Genomic DNA, 22,049 nt, shown 5'->3' with positions numbered 1-22,049 from the left:
AGATTAAACATAAGTTGAAATGAGATTTCCATTGTTTATAAATTAAATGTAGAATACAAAATAACAACAGAAGGTAAAGATAAGAAGCCTGGTAGCAATGTCTTGCTTGTGGTGGCCGTTTACACTGTCTTTCACTCCAACTCTTCCCGGATGAATATCCTTGCTTTTGCAAGTGTTGGCCCCTCTCTTCTTTTGTAGCGCTTCCCGGCAGTCTTTCGAGCTGTCCGGGAATGATCTCTCGACATCTTTTTCTCTTTGCTCGTCTCCGTCTTCTAAGCATAAGAATGATTATAAACAGACTGACGGCTATCTATCTTGTATATGATCTCTATTCTATATGGTGAACTTCTTTAATGATGGTAGCCTTCGGTATTTATAGAGCTCAAGGTGAAGAAGCTTTTCTCTCTAATGATTGCAATGATGGGCGGTCATTAAATCTTCTGCTCTGATGCGCTGATTAATGGTCACCGAAAGTTGAGTATACTTGCTACAGTGTGTCGTTAACGACTTATCAACTAAATTTGGATTCGACCGTCATCAGCTTTCTGTCCCATCATGATTTATTATGCTATCACCTTGATGCCCCGTCTTTATGCGGCCACTTTCTTGAGCAACTTCTCGCGATCGCATACGATCGCATGGCTTTGCGATCACAATCTTTTATTGCGCGCAGATGCCTAATTCCTTGGATCGCAATTTTACTTGCGCCAACACATTTTTCCTGCACAAAATAAGTAAATTAGCTACCTTTATGCGATGGGCGTATGCGATCACAATATTCTTAGTTTAACGCTTTCGGACATGATTTTGTATATTTTTATCATCGCATTATCTCATTGTTTTACTTATTTGCGCTGTAATAACGTGCATTTCTACCCATTATCACACCCCCAAATTTAAAACATTGCTTGTTCTCAAGCATAAACTAAAGATTTTCTTTAAAGAGTCAATCGCCTTTTCCCTACCTAGATTTCTCAAGGTGCCTTATTCAAATTTATGAACCCAAATCTTCTTAATTTCCATCCTGGTCTCCTCCTAAAATCTTTCTAATACTTAAGGACTGCAAGTTTAACCTTAAAAAAGACTTGACTTATTTCTAGGACATCGCATGATCTATTTCAAAACTTTTTCCAATCGGGGTGTGTCCAAAAGATTTGTTTTATCCTTGCACGGTTTAGATATTCTTTTTGTGACCTTGCGCTGATCCAAGTACCTAGTCTTCGTTTTGGCTTGCTCCCACGGGTGTCATGTGAGCATTCAACTACGAGCAAGGCGCTCTTTCTCAGTTTAAACTCATGCCCATTTGGCAGCAGAGTTGCGATCACTTGATTTATGCGTTGATCACGATTCCTACCTTCATTTTAGCTTTCCCTCACAGATGTCATGCGGACATCCAACTACGAGTTGGATCCAACCTCATTGTTATGATTTTTTTCTCAAAAAAATCTCTAAAAGTGGCAAGGTTGAAAATAAATACTGGCACCCCCAAATTTATACACAACAATGTCCTCATTGCTGATAGACTGAAATGACTTATGAGATGCACTTAGGAAGTTTCGTAAAAATCATTTTGAAAGAAAGCTGGTGGACCACTAACTTCTAGAAATGTTTTATGAATTGACCGTCCTGAAACTAATTTGATTTTAGTACATGCGATGAGAAATAAAGGCATGAGTTTCATCACTGAAATCATAATTGGTATGGAAAAAAATGCGGTGACTAAATAAATTAATCAATATTTAATGATTACGCCAAACTAAAGAGGATGCGATGATAAAATTAGCAATGATAATATGAGATGCAAGAGTGCAAAATTTGGAATAAAAAAGTCAAAGAAAGATACAACCCCCAAATTTACCTTGTTGTCCGCATCATCTGTGATCGCATTCTTCTTTGTTGCAGGTTGATTTCTCGATTGCGATAGGCTAAATGAACTGGTCGTGTGTTTTTAGTTTATTGTATAGCTCCACCGCAATCGTTTACTACGATCGTTGCTGAAAATCAAGAGGATCAAAAGTATGAAAGACATAGTTGATAATTGTAAAGAGTAGTGTTTGTAATAAAAGCTAAAGTAAGTTCATGAAATAAAGATATCAAAAGGATACTTCAAAAAAATGCGTCCCTGATTAGTATGTATCGCATATTATCGCAGGGACTGCTCATTTCTTCTTCAGTCAAGAATTCCTCAGGTCCATGGAGGTTTTCTCGCGATGCAAGTCTCCTCCGTGATATATCTTGACTCTTTGCCTATTGACCTTGAATGTGCTGGTCCTTTCTTCATTGGTTAATTCGACGCACCTTGCGGGAATACTTCTTTGATTATAAATGGTCTAGACCAGTGTGACTTTAATTTTTCAGGAAAAAGTCGTAGCCGAGAATTGTATAACAAGACCTTCTGTCTAACCTGGAGATTCTTTTCGCATAGTCGTTTGTCATGCCAATGTTTTGCGTGTTCCTTGTAGATCTTAGCCTTTTCATATGCTTGAATTCTCCATTCGTCTAGCTCGAGCAACTAAAGTTTTCTTGCCTCCCCTGTAGTCTTCAAATCAAAATTGAGCTTCTTCATTGCCCACAATGCTTTGTGCTCCAATTCCAGCGGTAAGTGACATGCCTTCCCAAACACCAGTGCATGTGGGGACATTTCTATAGGTGTTTTATAGGCGGTCCTGTATGCCCACAAGGCATCGTCCAGCTTCATGACCCAATCTTTGCATGAAGGATTCACCACCTTCTCTAGGATCAATTTGATTTCCCTATTAGACACCTCAACTTGGCCGTTTGTCTATGGATGGTATGTAGTGGTGACCTTATGGTGGATATTGTATTTGAGTAGTGGTTTGTTGATGACACCATTGACAAAGTGGGAGCCTTCATCACTTATTAAGGCACATGGGGTGCCAAAATGAGTGAAGATATTTCTTCTCAAGAATTTGGAGACTACCATTGCATCACTTGCAATGCATGATACCACTTCAACTCACTTGGAGACATAATCAACAGCCAACAGAATGTACTTATGACCATTTGATGGTGAAAATGGTCCCATGAAGTCTATGTCCCATACGTCAAAAAGTTCCAATTCTAATATAATATTCATTAGTATCACATTCTTCCATGAAATGTTTCTCGTGCGTTGGCACTTGTCGCATCTCATAGAATAGTCTCGCGCATCCTTGAATAGAATCGGCCAATAATACCCGCTTTGTAACACTTTTGCTGTTATACGTTGACCTCTAAAGTGTTCACCATAAGGTGCGTCATGGCATTGGGATAGTATGCACTGATGAGCAGTCTCTGGTACATATAGATGCAAGATCTGGTTTGACCCCCTATTGTAAAGATTCGGCTCGTCCCAATAGTAGGATTTACATTCATGCATAAGCCGCCTCTTTTGGTGGGTTGTGTAATTTTCTGGAAACTGTTCACAGACCAGATAATTGACAACATCTGCGTACCATTGTAATTCTTCAAGTTTGAACAACTGCTCATCTGGAAAGGATGCGTTCACCTCCGACTGGTTGCGGTCTATTTTTGGATTCTCTAATCTTGATAGGTGGTCTGCAACCTGTTTCTCCGCCCCTTTTCAGTCAATGATTTCCATGTTGAATTCTTAGACGAGGAGAACCCATCGAATTAACCTCGGCTTTTCATCTTTCTTGATCATCATATATTTGATTGTCGAGTGGTCGGTGTGAACTATCACTTTGGATCCCAGCAAGTAAGCTCTAAATTTTTCTAGCGCAAAGATCACTGCAAGAAGTTCCTTTTCAGTGGTAGTGTAATTTTCTTGGCAGGGTTCAATATTCTACTTGCATATGTGATACAATGTAGCATTGTTTTTTTCTTTTGTGTTAGCATTGCCCCCATTGCATAACCGCTAGCATCACACATTAGCTCAAATGGCTTTGTCCAATCAGGTGCAATCAACATAGGCACGGTAATTAATGTGTTCTTTAGTATTTTGAATGCGTTGAGGCATTATAAATCAAAGTTAAACATTCTATCGGTCTCCAACAATGCACTCAATGGTCGAGCAATCTTCGAAATGTCTTTCACAAAATGACAGTAAATTTTTGCATGTCCTAGGAAACTCCTGACAGGCTTCACATTTGCTGGAGGTGGAAGCTTTTCAGTGGCCTCAATTTTTTCTTTATCCACCTCCAGCCCTTCCTTGGAAACCTTGTGCCCGAGCACAATACCTTCATTCATCATGAAGTGGCACTTCTCCCAATTCAGCACAAGATTTGTCTCTTCACATCTCCTTAATATCTTCTCCAAGTTGTTCAGACAGACTTCATACATTTGCCTATAAACCGAGAAGTCGTACATAAAAATTTTCACTAAATCCTCAAGATACTCAAAGAAGATAGCCATCATGTACCTCTAGAACGTGCTCAGCGCATTGCATAATCCAAATGGCATGCAGCGAAAAGAAAGCGTTCCGTATGGGCAGGTGAATGTGGTTTTCTCTTGGTCTTCAGGCGCAATCATTATTTGGTTGTAGCCTGTATACCCATCCAAAAAGCATAAGTAATCATTTCCTGCTTGGTGGTCTAACATCTGGTCAATAAAATGCAAGGGGAAATAGTCATTCTTCGTAGCCGCATTAAGTTTGCGGTAGTCCATGTAAATCTGCCAACAAGTGACGGTTCTCATTGGTATTAACTCATTGTTTGCATTTGGAACTACCATCATTCCTCCCTTCTTAGACATGCATTGCATGGGGCTGACCTACGTGCTATCGACGATTGGGTATATGATGCCTGCGTCCAACCATTTAATTATCTCCTTTTTTCACAACCTCCTTCATCGTAGGTTTCAGTCTGCATTGAGTTTCGAGAGATCCTTTTTGGTTTTCTTTGAGACGTATTCTGTGCATATAGTATGTTCGGCTGATTCCTCTTATATCTGCTAACATCCACCCTATTGCTTTTATGTACTTCTTCAGGATGCTAAGAAACACATTTTCTTGTTCTTCTTGTAGTGTAGAGGAAATTATCACTGGCAAAGTTTCATTTTGTCCCAGGAAAACATACTTCAAATGACTTGGCAGAGTTTTTAATTCCACGAAAGGTGGTTGTTCCAAGGATGGTTTTTGTGTTTTTCTCTCTTCATTCAAATTCAATTTTTCTTCTTTGTTTGCTATTTCCATGATCACATTGCAGGTTTTTAGGGATACGATCACATCCTCTCTTTCATCTTCGTCTTCAGACTCCTCTTCTTCATTAAAACTGGGTTCATTGTCAGACTTGGATAGGTCTCCATCTTTTAGATACTTCATGGCTTTAATGATGTTAAACCTGAGCTTCTTCCCATTTACACTCATCGTGATCTCTCCTTTGTACACATCAATTTGAGCGTGACCAGTAGATAAAAATGGTCGTCCCAATATGATGGGCATATCTTTGTCCGCTTTATAGTCGAGAATGATGAAGTCTGCTGGTAGAATGAATTTATCAATTGAGACCAGAACATCCTTCAACTTTCCCTCTGGGTGAACTAGGGACCTATCTACCAGTTGGAGAGTCACCGTCATGGGCGCCAGCTGCCCCACATTCAACTGTTTGAAAATTGAAAGGGGCATTAAATTTATATTGGCCTCAAGGTCACAAAGCGCTTGACCGATATATATCCCGCCAATAGAGCAGGGTATCGTGAAACTTCCTGGGTCGCGCATCTTTGGAATTATGGTGTTTGACTTTTATGTTAATGCCACCGTTGCGAACTTTCCTGTGCTCCTTTTCTTTGTCACCATGTCCTTTAAAAACTTCGCATATTCTGGCATTTGTTCTGCTTCTATAAAAGGGATATTGATGTGTAACTGTTTTAACATATCCATGAAGTGATGATACTGCACTTCATCATTTTTCTTTTTCTTAAGTCTTTGTGGGAATGGTGGTAGTTGTACCTTCATGGTTCCTTGTTTTATAGGCTTAGAGGTGGACGCAATTTCTGGTTCCATCATCTCATGCTCTTTTGGTTCATCCTGTGCCAATGAGGTCTTGGATTCCATCGCAACTGGATTAGTCCTACTTGGCTCCTTCTTCTCTTCCGCTATTGTATTTCCACTTCAAAAGGTCACGACTTGACATTGCTTCTTTCCCATGTTTCCCGGGTTGCGAGGGAGCTCAGTTGAGCTCGGCAACGTCCCTTACGATTTACTTTTAAGCTCTCCCACAATCTGTCTTATCTGGATCTCTAGATTGCGGATTGAAGTCACCTGATTCTAGAGGACCGTTTCATTCTTCTCAATATACTGCTTTAATAGGCTCTCTAGAGAGGAAGATGGCGGTACTTGCGAGCTGCTTGCTTGATGTTGCGGTTGAACGCTCGTTCGCTGGAAAAATCTTGGCGACCCTTCCTTTTGCGCCATAGGTTGATAATTCTATTGTTGAGTATTTTTCCAAGTGAAATTGGGGTGGTTTTTCCACCCGGGGTTGTATATGTTAGAGAAAGGATTGTTCTTTATGAAGTATACTGATTGCAGGTTCCTCGGACATTCTTCCATCAGATGTGCTTCTCCACAAGCGGTACAACTCATGCTCGTTTGATCAATTGCGTTGACCTGCCCTCTTTATGTTCCAGGGTTGTTGATTGCGATGCCCTGGAATAGATTGATCATCGCATTCATTTGATTCTATAGAGATGCGATGGCCCTGTTGTTTACGTCACCTTCTCGAATTTTTAGTCGTTGGCTTTCCCTCCAATCTTCGTGATTCTTTGATATGCGATGAAGAATGTTTTTAGCCTCATCATAAGTTTTGTCAAGCAGACCTTTAGCTATTGACACATTGGCAGCTGTCTGCGATGCAGGGTTCAAACCGTGATAAAATATCTCCATTTGGAGACAGTCAGGTAAGTCTTTGTGTGGACAATCTCGCACCAGTCTCTTAAACCTCGCCCAGTCGTCGCCGAGCGATTCGTCAATTTCCTGTTCCAAATTTGTAATCAACTTCTTTCTTCTTGTGTTCTCGGTAGGGGGAAGTATTTCTTCATGAACTTTTCTACAACTTGTTCCCACGAGGTTATCTCCCCTGGTTCGAGATAATAGGCCCATTTCTTTGCTTGGTCGCATAACGAAAATGGGAACAACGTTAGTCGAAATTCTTCAGCAGAGATGTTTGGGAACACAAAATTTTTACAGATTTCAATGAAACTCCAGAGATGGGCATGCGGGTCCTCGCCACGCCTTCCACCAAACTGTTTGGCTGTCTGAATCATCTGCAACATAAACGACTTCATCTCAAACCTCGATCCATCCAAAGCTGGCCTCATGATTCCTGGGGAGAAATCATAGAGGTTAGGCGACGCATAGTCTCGGCTGGGTCTATTGCGGTCGTTCGCCAGAAGAATGGGGTTTGCCATGATGTTGTTCGCGTTTGGTGCTCTTTCTTCCGGTTGTTCCGCCATATTGAGATTTCTCTCTTGTTGTTGGTGGTGGTTGTTTTTTTGTCTTCTTTGGAACGTTCTCTCGATCTCTGGGTCATAGTTGGGCTTAGGAACATGTTCTTCGCTCATATGACACCTGCTTCTTCCCTTCCTATAGGAATGACAGTGCACAGAGGTCAAAAGCTGCAAAGAAAATAAAAAAGTTACTATTAGCGCAATATGTACTGTCGTAGTCCCCAGTAACGGTGCTAAAAACTTGATGCGTTGTAAATGGTGATGCAATTATGGTGTAAGTTGCGGTGATGAGTTATGCATTACACATTCAAGTTTTCCTAATAAGTCCCAAGTACAAATCTTACGAGGTTTCCTGGTAAGTCCAGGGTTGAACACAGGGACTACAAAGTTAATATGTGATAATAAATTTGATTCCTTTGTGGTGGTGAAAACAAATAAGTTGGATGGTGTTTTGTTTAAGTATATTTCCTATGTAACAGAGTTTGAGTAAAGAGTTTATGAAATTCAGAATTACAATGAGTATGCTATGAACGGGTTGAGAAGGGGTTTAGCTAACACTTTCTAAGATTGCATTCAAGTTATGCGATCATGCTACACACAAACAATAGCATGCCATCTCCCAATGCAAATGCCATAATTCCTATTTCTAGGATGCATGCGATGCACATGATAATGTTGATAGGACTTATGTCTAAGCCTTTATTCTTGTCTATGCGATGATGAATGATGCACACATACACAAGGTGACCGCATACTATCATATCCTATTTCTAGGGTGCATGTGATGCATAATAGCAAACATAACTTATGTCTAAGTTTCTATCTCTTCTTATGCGGTTCTAATCTGACTCTCTCAAGCCTAGATTCTAATCTAACTCTTTCAAGTCTAGATTCTTTCTTTAGAATACTCTCTCAAGTATCTCTAAAGGGTGAATGATGCATAAAGTGTAAATCTTAGGTCATGCTCGCTAAGTACTTCTCAACCCATTTAGAAATTTAGCTACTCATGCGAAGTATGGAGAGATTGAACATAAGTTGAAATGAGATTTCCATTGTTTATAAATTAAATGCAAAATACAAAATAACAATAGAAGGTAAAGATAAGAAGCCCGGTAGCAATGTCTTGCTTCCCGTGGATGTTTACATTGTCTTTCACTCCAACTCTGTCCAGATGAATATCCTTGCTTTCACAAGTGTTAGCCCCTCTCTCCTTTTGTAGCGCTTCCCGACAGTCTTTCGAGCTATCCGGGAATGATATCTCGGCGTCTTCTTCTCTTCGCTCGTCTCCATCTTCTAAGTATAAGAATGACTATGAACAGACAGATGACTTTCTATCTTGTATATGATCTCTATTCTATATGGCGAACTCTTTTAACGATGGTGGCCTTCGGTATTTATGGAGCTGAAGGAGAAGCTTTTCTCTCTAATGATTGCAATGATGGGTGGTCATTAAATCTCCTGCTCTGATGTGTCGATTAATGGTCACCGAAAGTTGAGTGTATTGCTACAATGTGTCGTTAACGACTTATCAACTAAATTCGGATTCGACCGTCATCAACTTTCTATCCCATCATGATTTATTTTGCTATACCTTGATGCGCCGTCTTTATGCAGCCACTTTCTTGAGCAACTTCTTGCAATCACATACGATCGTATGGCTTTGCGATCGCAATCTTTTATTGCGCGCAGATGTGTAATTCCTTGGATCGCAATTTTACTTGTGCCAACGCAGTTTTTCCTGCACAAAATAAGTAAATTAGCTGCTTTTATGCGATGGGCACATGCGATCGCAATATTCTCAGTTTAACGCTTTCAGACATAATTTTATATATTTTTATCGTTTCATTCCCTCATTGTTTTACTTATTTGCATTGTAATAATGTGCATTTCTACCCATTATCAGTTACCCATCCTAAGAAGCTACAAACTAGAAGGTCATCTCACAGGTGAAAAAACCCTATGTTCTGAAATTTGTCTCACCATTGAATGAAGAATCCAGTCTCCTTCAAGGTGAGGATACTACCGAAAGCACCGATAAAGCCTCGTCGAGCTCCGCTTGCTCCAGAACAGTCAATCCCTTGTTCGAACAATGGGTCACGACAGATCTTCTGCTTCTGGATGGCTTTATAACTCGATGATTCCTGAAGTAGCCCTGCAGCTGTTAGGCTTCAACAATGTTAAGGATTTATAGGAAGCTACCAAAGACCTCTTCGGTGTGCAATCAAGAGCGGAGGAGGATTTCCTTTACCACATCTTCTAGACTACCAAGAAAGGTAACTCTAAAATGGAAGATTATTTATGCATCATGAAAACTAATGTCGACAACTTAGGACAGGCTGGAAGTCCTATACCTAGACGATCCTTAATCTCTTAGGTTCTTCTTGGTCTAGAGGAAGTTTACATCCTGGTAATTGCTGTCATACAAGGAAAACCAGACATCTCTTGGCTGGATATGCAGTCCGAGCTTCTCATTTACGAGAAACAATTGGAACATCAAAATGCTCAAAGAAATCTCGGCAACATTATGCCCACTATGAATGTAGCTCAAAGTCGGAACTCCAGTGATGCTAGGCAGATGAACAACTACCATCAGACAAACTCTCGACCTTCATTTAATCAACAACGAGGAGGAGGTAATGGCAATTCCACTGGTCGAGGACGAGGTCGTGGACGCGGCAACAAACCTATCTGTCAAGTTTGTGGTAAATATGGCCATTCAGTCCTTATATGATTTAATTGATTTAACAAAGAGTTTTTTGGAAATTTTGGGCAGAACAAAGGAGGACAGAGCTTGAATCCTAGTAACAATGCCCTTCATAATCCCACTGCATTCATAGCAGCCCAAAACTCCAACCCCTTTGCTGGACTAGAGACAGTTGTGGATCCGAATTGGTATGTGGACAATGGAGCAACAAACCATGCACTGCTGACTATGCAAATTTGAACAATCCAAGAGAATACTCAGGTAATGAGAAAGTCAAAGTAAAAAATGGAAATAAACTGCAAATATCTTATATTGATAATACCTTGTTGTCTGATGGAAAAAACACTGTTATACTTGAGAATGTGCTATGTGTGCCTGAAATTACAATGAACTTGGTTAGTGTATCTAAGTTAGCTCAAGATAATAACATCTATTTTGAGTTTCATGATGTTTATTGCTTTGTTAAGGACAAGCGTACGAGTTAAACTCTTCTGGAAGGAAACCTTAAGGATGGGATGTATCACTTGGATTAAGTGGCCGTGAAAAGAAATGAAGAATTGAAGAATCAGAACACTGAGTACAGAAGGCTTTTGAACATAAATAAGAACACCTCTGCATTAGTTTTGTCTGGAAAAACAGCAAGTATTAATGTAGCTATATCTAAAGCCATCTGGCATAGACGTTTAGGACATCCTTCATTGAAAATTTTGAATTATATTATCAGTGCTTGTAATCTGAAAGTTAAAAGTAATGAAGAGACTATGTTTTGTGAATCATGTCCTTTGGGTAAAGCTCATAATCTACCATTTTCTAAGTCTGAAAGCCATGCTACCAAACCCTTTGAACTGATTCACTCCGACTTATGGGGACCTGCCCTTGTTATTTCATCAGATAGGTATAGATATACATATTGTTTGTTGATGATTATAGCAGATACACCTAGATCTATCCCTTGAGACAAAAGAGTGGTGCATTGGAAGCCTTTCAGTACTTTCTTATATATGTTCAGAACCAATTAAACAAAACAATCAAAGTGCTTTAGTCTGATAACAGAGGTGAGTATGCCAAAATTCATCAGCTATGCAACTCAAGAGGAATCATAACCAGGCTATTATTCCCTTACACCTTTGCTCAAAATGGTCGAGTAGAAAGAAAACACAGACATGAATTAGAAACTGGCCTTACACTGCTAGCACAGGCCATCCTATCTTTGAGTTTTTGGTGGGATGCCTTCCTCACAGCCACCATGCTCATAAATGGACTACCAACAAAGGTACTGCAAGGTAAATCCCCTGTCTTTATTCTCTTTAACAAGAACTTGAATTTTGCATAGCTCAGGGTCTTTGGCTGCGCTTTCTTTCCATACCTCCTGCCCTTTTAGCACAACAAGTTCAACTTTCACTCAGAAAAATGTGTGTATCTAGGCCCCTGTCAACAGCACAAAGGCTTCAAATGTTTGACCAAAGATGGCTGGATCATCATTTCTCGACATGTCACCTTCAATGAGGATGAGTTTCCTTTCACCCAATTATCCCAGGCTAATCCCAAAAACCAGCTTAATCCCTCACCCAACCTCACCCTGCCCATCCTTCCACCTAATGATCCTTGCCCACAGAACAATCCTATACATGATCGTTTACCTCAACCCCAACGATCACCAACCTCATCACTACACGATCGCTCACCTAATGCTCATCGCGCACTAAATTCACTTGATCACTTACCTATTACCAATTGCCTACCCCATCATATATCTAATCTATTACCACACGATACTCACTAAATGTTCATCGCCTACAAAACTCATCACCCAATCGCTTACCTACCACCCATCGCTCACCCTCTCTAAATCGCCTACACGATCGCATACCAAATCCTTTACCACGTGATCGCTCACCAAATGCCCATCGCCTACCAAATTCATCACCCGATCACTTACCCATTACCCATCGTTCAACCTCTCTAAATCGCTTACACGATCGTATACCAAATCTCTCACTACATGATCGCTTACCCAATATCCATCGCCTACCCACGTTGGATCATCTACCCAATCGCCCACATGATTGATCCTTAAAGATCGTTCACCTCACGTCGATCACTTACCTACTACCCATCGCCTACCCTCACCTGATTATCTACCCGATTGTTTACCAATAACATCTCTACACGATCGTTTAGCTATATCAACCCAAACCGATCGTTCACTTCCCTCATCACTAAACGATCGCTTACCCAACACTTATCGTCTACCCACACCCGATTGTTTACACGATCACCTATATCCAACGATCATCTACCTATCCCTTCCTCACCTGATCGCCTACCAAATCCATTACTAAACAATCGTTCACCTAGACTTGATCGCCTACCGATCGTATACCAGTATCATCACCACCCGATCGTGCACCTCCTGCCTCTCTCACCTGACACCTTCAACCTGACCTTACAAATTCTACATCAACCAAACCTGTCCCCCTACCCACTCATCCTATGATAACCTGAGGGAAAGCTGGTATCTTCAAACAAAAAATCCTCACTACCTCATCCCCTGTGTACTGGTCGGTAATCGAACCCACTCGAATTCGAGATGCCTTAGTTTCTCTTCCTTGGAAGCAAGCCATGGATGCCGAATATGCTACTCTAATGCGAAACCAGACCTGGCGGCTTGTGCCTCCTACACCAGACATGAACATTGTGGGGCATAAATAGGTGTTCAGAATCAAGCGCAACTCTGACGGTTCAGTTCAATGCTACAAAGCACGGCTTGTAGCAAAGGGATTTCACCAGAACCTGGGCATTGATTTCTTTGAGACATTTAGTCCGGTTGTCAAGCCTTCAACAATTTGGGTAATTCTCAGTATTGCTGCCTCTCAAGGATGGAGTCTACGACAACTAGACTTTGACAATGTCTTTTTGAACGGAACACTAGAAGAAAATGTGTATATGACACAACCTTCCGAGTATGTACATCCATCCTACCATATCATGTCTGTAAGCTTGAAAAAGATCTTTACGGCCTAAAACAGGCCCCAAGGGCCTGGAATGCTGCTCTCACAAGAGAGCTTCTTCGATGGGGATTCACAAACTAAAGGTCAGACTCCTCTCTGTTCATCTACAACAAGCAGTCCTTTGTCATCTTTCTTCTAGTTTATGTTGATGATGTTATCGTCACTGGCAATGACCCCTCAATAATCAATCAACTCATTCGATCGTTGGACAACACCTTTGCTCTCAAAGACTTGGGACAACTCACATACTTCCTTGGCTTTCAAGTCCACTATCTTGATTCCGGTCTCATCATAAATCAAGCAAAATATGTGGATGACCTTCTAAACCATTTACAACTCACAAATCTAAAGCCTACTTCTAGTGTTCTTGGCAAACACTTGTCTATTGCTGATGGTACTTCTCTCGATGATCCCTTTGTCTATAGAAGCACAATTGGTGCACTTCAGTACCTCACCACAACCCGACTGGACATCACTTATATAGTCAACCACTTAAGCCAATTTCTTCAAGAACCATCTAATGTTCACTGGCAAATTGTCAAACACATCCTTCGGTACATCAATGCAACCAAACACTTTGGTCTACTGTTTCAACCAAGCTCTGACCTATCAGTCTCTGCCTACTCTGAGACAGATTGGGCTTCCAATATTGATGATAGAAAATCAGTTGCAACATACTGTATATTCATTGGAAGCAACTTAGTTTCTTAGTCATCTAAAAAGTAAACAGCCGTAGCTCGATCAAGTACGGAATCTGAATATTGGGCCTTAGCACACACTGCTTCTGAAGTCATCTGGCTTAATCAACTGATGTCAGAACTTGGGAAGTTGGCTTCTGTAAAACCCATCATATGGTGTGATAACTTAAGTGCCGCTGCGATTGCCATCAATCATGCGTTTCATGCTAGAACAAAACACATTGAGATTGATGCTCACTTTGTGAGAGACCATGTTCTTCGTGGAGCCTTAGAAGTTTGGTATGTTCCTTCGGCAAGTCAACTTGCTGACTGCCTCACGAATCTACTCACACACTCTCACTTCCAGTATCTTCGTTCCAAACCTTGTGTACTTGATGTACCTTCTCGTTTGAGGGGGATGTTTGAGAAGTCCACGTCAGCCACCCAGTCAACAGTACACATATACAAACAAGCTCTTACAGTCAGCATACACAGACCATGTCATCCCTCTTCTAGAAGAAAAGTTTGTTACAAAGAATATTTATTCCAACCAATCAAAATTGTACACATATATTCATTTATTCATTAATATTTCTTTAAAAATGGCTATTTAAAATCACTGTAATGACATCATTGAATATAGTGAAAAATACACAGAAATTTAAGAGCAAACGACTTCGTCTCTTCGTCTTCCTTCTTTTACCCTATGCCTTTTCATTTTCCTACTCTTTCGTTTTCCTAACTTCTTATAAGTTCTTTCCAAAGACGTGATAGTGGAAGAAACGACCTTTTCCTTTCACACAGCTCTCCTATGGCTTCTCAAACCACAGAACACCTCACTTTCTTCTCTTCCCTTTAATGAAACAAGGCCATATGATCCCCATGATCGACCTCGCCAAGCTTCTCGCTCGTCGTGGAGCCATAATCACCATTGTCACTACTTCTCTCAACTCTGCTCGCTTTCACTCTATTCTCACTCGTGCAATTCATTCCGACCTTCAAATCCACGTTGTTGAACTCTCATTCCCAAGCAACAAAGAAATTGGCCTCCCAGAAGGCTGCAAGAATGTCGATTTGCTACCTTCAATTGCTTTCTTATCCAAATTCTACAGAGCAGCGAGTCTCCTTTATGGCTCATCGAAAAAATTGTTTAAACAACTAACCCCTCCTTCCAATTGCATCATCTCTGACATGTGCCTCCCTTGGACCTTCCAACTTTCTCAGAAATTTCACATCCCCAGGCTCGTTTTCTATAGCTTGAGCTACTTCTTCCTTCTCTGTATCCAGAGTTTATTTGCTAACTTCGATTTTGTGAAATCTATCCCTAATTCTGAACTAGTGGCTTTACCAGGCTTGCCTTTTCTAGTTGAATTTCGCAGGTCTCAGCTATATAAATCCACCAATGATTACCTCACACAATTTAATTTGGTAATGTGAGGCTGATCGACAATCATACGACATCGTTTTAAATATATTTGAAGAAAAGGAGCCAAGGCATGTAACAGAGTATATAAAGGGAAGAGAATCGCCTGAAAAAGTCTAGTGCATTGGCCCTCTTTCGCTTTCCAACGACAATGAACTTGACAAAGCCGAAAGAGGTGACAAAGCCACAATTGACAGACACAAATTTATCAAATGGCTCGGTGGAAAAAACCCATCCTCGGTGGTTTATGTGTCGTAGGGAAGCCTCTATAATTTGGGTACAACGTAAATCATAGAGTTGGGATTGGGATTGGAAGCATCAAACAAACCATTCATTTGGGTGATAAGAAAAGTAAATTTGACAGAAGATCTACTAAAATGGGTAGAGAAATATGATTTCGAGGAGAAAACAAAAGGACGTGGGCTAGTGATTCGTGGGTGGGCTCCACAAGTTCTAATACTGTCGCACTCTGCAATCGGGTGCTTTCTGATGCACTGCGGATGGAATTTGAGCATTAAGGGATATCTGCAGGGGTACCGATGATCACATGGCCGTTGTTCGTAGATTAAGTGTTCAATTATAGGCTGATTGTAGAGATACTAAAAGTAGGTGTGAGTGTGGGAGAGGAAACAGATATGCATTTGGCAGATGAAGAGGTAGAAAGGATAGTGGTGAAGAGGGAGAAAGTGAGGGAAGCCATAGAAATGGTGATGGATCGAGATGATAGAGAATAAATGAAAAGAAGATGTAAAGAGATTGGTGAGAAGGCAAAGAAAGCGATGGAAGAAGGAAGTTTGTCTCGTAGGAATCTCAGTCGGCTGATTGAAGATATTACTGCACATGCTCGAGGAGAAAGCTTTGAGAATGAAAGATGTTGATGAGTGATGTTCAAAGCTCAATTGGGGGATTTTCATTTTGCTTCCTTTAACCTTTAATTTTTTTATCATATAGGGGAAAACTATTCAAACTTAGGACCCATAGTAAAAACAGATATAAGAAAGAGATCTTTTACATAGAAAATCATCTTGGGGACATTGTTACGTAACCGGCAATTAAAGAATACAAAAAACGTAAAAAAATATCAACATACAGATAATCCTAATGGTGTGTTAGCTATGTTCACAAGGCAGAGGGAGAACAATATTATTAGAGAGAATGTTTTCTGAATACATCAATAACAACGTCTTAAAGGGTTAAAGAGTTTATATAGTGCACTACTCTAAACCCTAGGGTTATAATCATAAATAATTGTAAATAAATAAATAAATATGCTAAATACGAAGCACTTGGTTGTTCGAAGCACCAACAAACAAATTCAATGTATTTCAACAAATCTCCACCTTGACTTGAATTCTCTCCCAGATAATAAATGTACCAGATGCAACATAAATCAACATTGCTAGACATACCCAGACTTCTCCTTCATGCCTCATAGTGTCCCACAAAGGGGACCACTAATAATTCAAAACATTCAGCAAGTCCGAACAATGTTGGAACTTGCCTTGTGGAACCGGTTTGGTGAATATATTAGCAGGGTTATCAGTAGTACCAATTTTCATCAGTTTAACTCTCTACTCACCTCTTAAGAAGTGATATCTTATATCGATGTGCTTAGTTCTCTCATGATGGACTTGATCCTTGACTACGCATATTGCACTCAAACTATCACAATATACAATAGCTTGGTCATGATGTAAACCAAGATCATCAACTAACCCCCTTAACCATATTCTCTCTTTAGTAGCTTTTGTCAAGGCCATGTACTCTGCTTCAGTAGTAGACAAAGTAACTTTAGGCTGTAACGTTGCCTTCCAATTAATAACAGAACTACCCAGAGTGCACACACAGCCAGTCATAGACTTTCTATTGTCAACATCTCTAACATAGTCAAAATTAGAATAACCAGTCATCAAACACTTTGTGTCATTCCCATAAACAAGACCAACATCCGACGTACCTCTAAGGTAATGAAAAATCCTTTTAACAGCTTGCCAATGCTCTTTCCAAGTTGACCCTGTTAGGTTTTACGCCCTAAAACTCGTAGATAGTAAATGTAACTTTTGACTGTTCATTAGTAAATTATTATTGATGTTTTTCAATAAAGCGTTATTGTTTATATTATGTTAATCATGCCTAAATAAACTCTAATCCAATAAACAAATATCTTGGGTTGTTGTATGAGTCTTGAGCTGTATGTGGAGACATATGGGGATCACTGTTCAAAATACAACCTAAAGGGTCTATAGTATAGGGATAAGGTTGAGTACCTTATCCTGTAACACTATGGATACGACCTACTTTGCATTTGATACAAACACAATGATGCAACGTGTTCGTGTAGGAGACATGTGAGTGGGGTTATCCCATGCAATGAGTTTGAGTAAGACTAGACCGCGAAATAGTAACCTTTAACTGTAACACCGTCGACTACTTAGGTTTCTATTTCACTAGGATGACCTATGCAACTTAGTCTCAATCCTGAGTGAGTTATGAACTCCTATTCACGAAAGATTGTCCTTTGATTTGTATGGGTGAGAGTGTCTGGCTCGCCGACTCAATATGCCTACTATTTTGGGGGACAAAATCGAGTGGATAGCTAGGAACGTAATTTCATAAGATGGAATTCATGTTGGATTTTATGTCCTAAAACTCGCAGTTTGTAAAATGATAAACATTTTCTATAATCAATATACTTATTATTGATTTCATAAATTGTATGAACGTCTAAATCCAATAAACTAAGACCTATGACTATTGTATGAGTACTTGAACTTTATGTGGAGATATAAGAGTGGATCAGGTTCGAGTAAATAGTCAAAATGATCTATGGTACATGAATGAGGTTGGGTACCTTATTCTAGTAACACCATTAGATGTGGCCTACTCTGTAGTTGTTACAAAAAGTTGTAAAGTACTACATACGATGTGATCCTAATTCGTACATATTCTGACATGAGGACTGGGGTCATCCTATGCAATGAGTCTGCATAAGATCAGGACCAAGAAATAAGTCACTCTTACTTTATCAGTCACTCTTACTATTTCACCTAGATGACCTAGGTAACTCAATCTTAATCCTAAGCTAACTATAAACTTCTGTTCATTCGAGATTGCCCTTAGATTTGTATAAGTGAGGGTTTGCTCAATAGCGTTGGCTCAATAACACTCTCATTCAGAGGTAAGACCGGATAGATAGCTGGGGACATAGGGTGCAAGATGGAGTTCATGCCTACTCGATTTAGGGATAGGAGAAAGGTTGTTCTCTCAAGTACCGAATCCAGGTCTTAAACAAGGGACCCCACCCTCTGACTGGGCTGAGAGAGTTTGGTTTAGTGATTGGATCACAAACCACTTATACATTAGAGGATCAGTAGGGACTTGAGGAATTAAACGTAATCTCGGGGGTAAAACAGATATTTGACCCAGTCATTATTACGAACAACTTGTGAAGGGTCAACTTGTTGATTATGGTTAAATCATGTGGACATAATATATCCATAGTAAGGGAAGTACAACTATGGGCTTTAGTGGAGTGACCCATTAGTTAATGAATGGAGATTAATTTGGTCTAATATGTTTAGCCAAATAATCTCGGATCATTGGAGCCCATGATCTGTAAATCCGCGAGGTCCCCCTACTAGCTCGTAACGGACTAGCTCTAGAATAGCGTGATAAGTTAATTTGAAATTTTCAAATTAGAATTAAGGGAATTAGTAATTATATGAGATATAATTATATGTTTAATTTGATAATTAAACAGAATAGAAGAATTTATATATTTAAATATGATTTAAATATTTAAAGATGGATATGTGTTAAGATTAATTTAATATTTGATATTAAATTAATTAAGTTTAATTTAATAATAAATTTATGAAATTAATTAATTTTTTCAGTTTTAAAATCAAAATAAATTTTATAAAATCATTTTTGATTTTATGATAAAATTGAAAAAGAGAAAAGCAAAACACACAAAATGGAAAAAGAAGATTTTCAATTATCCATCACCTAAGTAGCTCACACAAATAGCATTCTTTTTGCCTTAGTCTTCTCCAAGCATGAGCTGAAACTCATGCAACTCTCTCTTTTGCATGTTGATCTACAATATAATGAAGAGATTGGAGTGAAAATCGGGCATGCAATCAATAGAGAATTTTAGAGAAAATTCGAGTTGAAGAAATGGTTATTCACCAAGATTGTTGTTGTGAGCTTGTCTTCTTCATCCTTTGATTCAAGCTTGTTTTGAGTTCCACAACTCAATCTAGAGTACCAAGAGAATAGTGGGGAAGATCTTGAGGTGGTCTGCAATCAGATTTGGAGAAGATAGCAGCTGAAGAATAAGCTTTGAAGAAGTTCTACAAGAGGTATGTCTTGAAACTCGCTTGTTATCTGTAAGAGCATGCTTTATATTGTGCCAAAATTAGTGAATTAGAGTGCTTAGATGATCCTTGTACTTCCGCTGTTACTGATACAATCCTACAATTCACTCATTTTCTGCTTTAGGAAAGTAGATGAGTGTTTCTTTAAGTAGTGTTTCTAGGTCTTGAACAAAGAGCCTTGCCTTATCATTGGCTTGAGAGGGATTTCAATTTGTTGGTTGGACCACAAATAGGTTGTTCATTAGAGGAGCACTGGTACTTAAGGATGTAGATGTAACCTAGGGGTAAAACGATAATTTGACCCAGTTGGTATTACGAACACTCCTGAAGGACTAACTTGCTGTTATTGGTCTATATCCGTGGACACAGTAATATATCTACAGTGAGAAGAGCGCAACTATAAATCTATAGTGGAGTGTATCCACAGTTAACGAATATTAATTAACTCGATTAATGAATTTAGCCAATTAATCTCATATCGTTGAAGCTTCTAATTTGTAGGTCTATTAGGTCCCACTGGTAGCTCAAAAAAGGGTATTGAGAAAATTAAAATAATTTGAATTGTTCAAATTAACTAAGAAAAAATCATATAATATATGTTGATACATTATAATATAAAGTTTATAATTTAACTAAACTTTATGATATAAATTTCTTTTTGAATTTGATTTAAAAATTAATTTATGGGAGAATTATATATTTGAAGGATTTCAAATATTAAATGTAATATGAATTAATTTCATCTTAAAACTATAGGTTAAAAATAATGTGCATAAGATGCACATTAAAACTATAGATTATATGAGAGAAAGATAATTGAATGTGATTCAATTATAAGGTTAAATCAAATATGTGATATTTAATTTAATGATTAATTAATTGGAGAATTAATTATTTTAATTTAATTATATTTAATTAAATATGATTTGATTAAATTAATTGAATTGAAACTACAAGTTATGTATGATGATGTATGAGAATATGATTCTAATAAATATTTAATTAAATATAGGAGATATTTAATTATTATTAATTAATTTGATTAATTAATAATTATTTAATTTATTTTTTTCTAATAAATTAAATTCGATTTAATTTATTTAGTTAAATAAATATAGTTATTATTATTGAATTAATTAAAATAAATTAAAATTAGATTTGTTTATTTTAGTTAATAATTATAATAATAATAAATAAAGTTAAATAAAAAAATTTAGGTAACTCCCCACGTTGGGGAGTTACGTTTTTTATGGGGTGAGGGAATCTTCTCCCTGATTTTCTCCCTCTCATTCTAATTCTCACGCTTAAAAGTATGGCTTTAACGAAAAAAAACCTCTCATTAGTACAGAGTTCTCTCTGAAACTGATTTTTTTTCTCCCAAACAAAGAAGAGAGGATCCCATTATCCTGCCTCAGAAAATCCCATAGAGGATACCAGTGAAGACTTTTTTGGGAGTGTCGTTGATATCCAACAAAGATTTTTCAACAAGGTATGATTTCCTCTTTCTTTATTTTGTTGAAAATATAGGTTTAGCCTAGGTTTATTTTCCAATGCTATTTTGTTTGATATTAAATTAGAGTTAGATCTGATTTTTTCCATTGCGCGGGGCTTTAATCCCTGCAGACCCATGAAACTGCTGACAATACTAACAACATGGGCAAGATTAGGCATAATATAGACCATAGCATACATAAAACTTCCCACTATACTAGCATAAAGAACTCGAGACATGTACTCCTTCTCAGCTTCAGATTATGGTGAAAGCACAAATGATAAACGAGCTTTTGCAACACTGAGATTATCTATAGGCTTAGCTGATGACACACCAAACTTGGACAATATTTTCTGAATATAACCTTTCTCTGACAAGAAGAGCTTATTCTTATCTCTCTCCCTATAAATCTTCATACCCAAATTTTCTGAGCAACACTCAAATCCTTCATATCAAACTTAGCACTGAGAATAATCTTCATTTTCAGAATGTCAGACTTGGACTTTGCAGCTATAAGCATATCATCTACATATAAAAGTAGACAAATAATTGAACCATCATCAACTTTGTTATGATATACACAACAAGCATACAAACACCTATTATACCCAAGTCCAACCATATAGCTATCAAATCGTTTGTACCACTACTTTAACCCATACAAAGATTTCTTCAACATACAAACATAATCTTCTTTACCTGGACACTGGAAACATCTGGTTTGTAATATAAATCTTTTCCTCCAACTCTCCATGTAAGAAAGCTATCTTCACATCTAGTTGCTCAAGTTCCAAATTCTGATGTGCTACTATTGCTAGTAACACCCTGATAGAAGTATGTCTGACTACTGGTAAGAAGTCTCACTATAATCAACTCTTTCCCTCTGTATGAACCCTTTAGCAACAACTCGAGCTTTATATTTAATGCCCTTTGAAGGTGATATTCCCTCTTTTTTCTTG

General features: G+C 38.6%; 1 pseudogene; it reads left to right on the top strand.

The window, feature by feature from the left end:
• Positions 1-13,929: 13,929 nt before the first annotated feature.
• Positions 13,930-16,097, top strand: LOC120090780 (UDP-glycosyltransferase 73C13 pseudogene; annotated as a pseudogene).
• Positions 16,098-22,049: the final 5,952 nt, after the last annotated feature.

The sequence above is a fragment of the Benincasa hispida genome, chromosome 11 (genome assembly GCF_027475165.1).
Source record: "Benincasa hispida cultivar pf3 chromosome 11, pf3_genome.v1.1, whole genome shotgun sequence".
NCBI classification, from domain to species: Eukaryota; Viridiplantae; Streptophyta; class Magnoliopsida; order Cucurbitales; family Cucurbitaceae; genus Benincasa; species Benincasa hispida.
The sequence above is the reverse complement of the archived record's forward strand: the minus strand, read 5'-3'. Positions and strand labels throughout refer to the sequence as shown.